Source organism: Dipodomys ordii, unplaced genomic scaffold (assembly GCF_000151885.1).
Source record: "Dipodomys ordii isolate 6190 unplaced genomic scaffold, Dord_2.0 Scaffold13, whole genome shotgun sequence".
NCBI classification, from domain to species: domain Eukaryota; kingdom Metazoa; phylum Chordata; class Mammalia; order Rodentia; family Heteromyidae; genus Dipodomys; species Dipodomys ordii.
In genome coordinates, this window is record NW_012267229.1 from 23,012,586 (window position 1) to 23,014,341 (window position 1,756).

At 46.2% G+C, this 1,756-nt stretch overlaps 1 protein-coding gene across 3 annotated transcripts in view; it reads left to right on the forward strand.

Annotated features, from left to right (window-relative positions):
* Positions 1-1,756, forward strand: part of Pkig (protein kinase (cAMP-dependent, catalytic) inhibitor gamma) — a 75,431-nt gene that overhangs the window by 54,951 nt on the left and 18,724 nt on the right. Inside the window, exon 4 of one of the 3 annotated variants that reach the window (XM_013011129.1) lies at positions 1,070-1,154. The exons of the other annotated variants lie outside the window; for them this stretch is intronic. The gene's annotated coding sequence lies outside the window, so the exon portion shown is untranslated. The remainder of the gene's footprint in view (positions 1-1,069; positions 1,155-1,756) is intronic. 3 annotated transcript variants of the gene reach the window in all.

The window sequence follows — 1,756 nt, forward strand, 5'->3', positions numbered from 1 at the left end:
TCCTCCTCCTCCTCCTCCTCGTCCTCGTCCTCCTGTTCCTCCTCCTCCTCCTTCTCCTCCTTCTTCTTCTTCCTCCTCCTCCTCCTTCTTCTTCCTTCTTCCTCCTCCTCCTCCTCCTTCCTTCTTCCTTCCTCCTTCTTCTTCTTCCTTCCTCCTCCTCCTCCTCCCCCTCCTCCTTCTTCTTTCTTTTTCTTCTGTTGTTGTTAGTAGGGTTTGAACTCTAGGCCTGGGTGCTGTCCTGAGCTCTTTTTCAGCTCAAGGCACTCTACCATGTGAGCCACAGCACCATTTCTGGTTTTCTGGTGGTTAATTGGAGTTAAGAGTCTCATGGACTTTCTTGCCAGGGCTAGCTTTGAACCTCAATCCTCAGATCTCAGCCTCCTGAGTAGCTAGTATTATAAGCATGGGCCATCAACGCCCCACCTTCCCTAAGCTTCTTTTACTTAAGGCTGGCACTCTACCACTTGAGCCACAGCACCATTTCCAGCTTTTTCTGTTTATGTGGTACTGAGAAATCGAACCCAGGTCTTCATGCATGCTAGGCAAGCAGTCTACCATTGAGCCACATTCCCAACCCATGGAAAACATTTCTTGTGAACTGGACACTAGCTTTTAGGGCAAAAGTATTCTAGGAAAGCTTATGAGGTTTGCCAGTAGACAGATAACAGTTATCTGCATTAGATGTAGAAGGAGCTGAACAATAACCAGGAAAAGAGTACCCAAAGCACAGGCTCTGGGTACGAGAAATGCTTTGAGCCTGAAGAGGACTTAGTGCCCCGGGATTTCACAGATGTCCATGGACTGCACATTGCATCAGAGGGGCCATGGCTGGACTTGAGTCTTCAGGTTATTGTAAATGAGGATAGAGTGGCAGATGCTATCCTAACAGCTCCGGTGGAAACCATCCCCTGAAAGGTTTTCCATGGGAGAGATGCAAGTTGGGCTTAGGAAGGAGATTCCCTGATGCCATCCTGGAGAATGGGCTGAGCAGCATTCCATACTTTCCTTTATCCGTTCTTGTTAACTCTCCTCTCCATGCCTATGTTCCTTTTATTTTTTTCCCCATAAGAGGTCAGAGGACAGAGCCTGGGAGCAAATGTCCTTGGAAAATGAGGAGGAGGTGATTGGTGACTAGGTGGAGACATCCAGCAAAGGTAAACAATTCAGAGGCCTTGGAAAAGTCAGTTCTCCCTGTGAGCCTCGGCTGTGTCATCTATTAAAGGAGGGTAGTAGGCATTACTTTTCTCCCCTCTCATTTCACTATGGATGGTTTACACATTCAGTTAGATTTTCCAGAAGAAAGCTCTCTGCCTTGTTTGCCACAAAATGATTTGTTGAGATCCTCAAGAGGCTACTGCAGCTGGTCCCCTGTGATGAGGTGATGAGGAAGCCTTGGCTTCAGATCTGTCTCCAGCCTCCTTCCCTGTTGCCCACAGTGGTCCTCCTTAGGGAAGAATGGGCACCTGCTGACTAAAGACTAGATATGTGCCTGGCCATAACCACAGAGAGCTTCTAGCATTGCTATTTGCTTAAACTACATTCTAAGCATTATGATAAGCACTTACCTGCTCCTTCATCTCATTTAGTTTAATCGTATGAAGTACCTACATATTATCTCCATTTCGTAAACAAGGAAACTGAGGCTCAAACTGATGAAACTACTTGCCCATGGTGACACAGAAAGAAGCAGAAGAGCTGGAATCTAGGTTCCATCTCTGCCATTTTACTAGTAATCTTTTTTTTTTTTTTTTTTTTT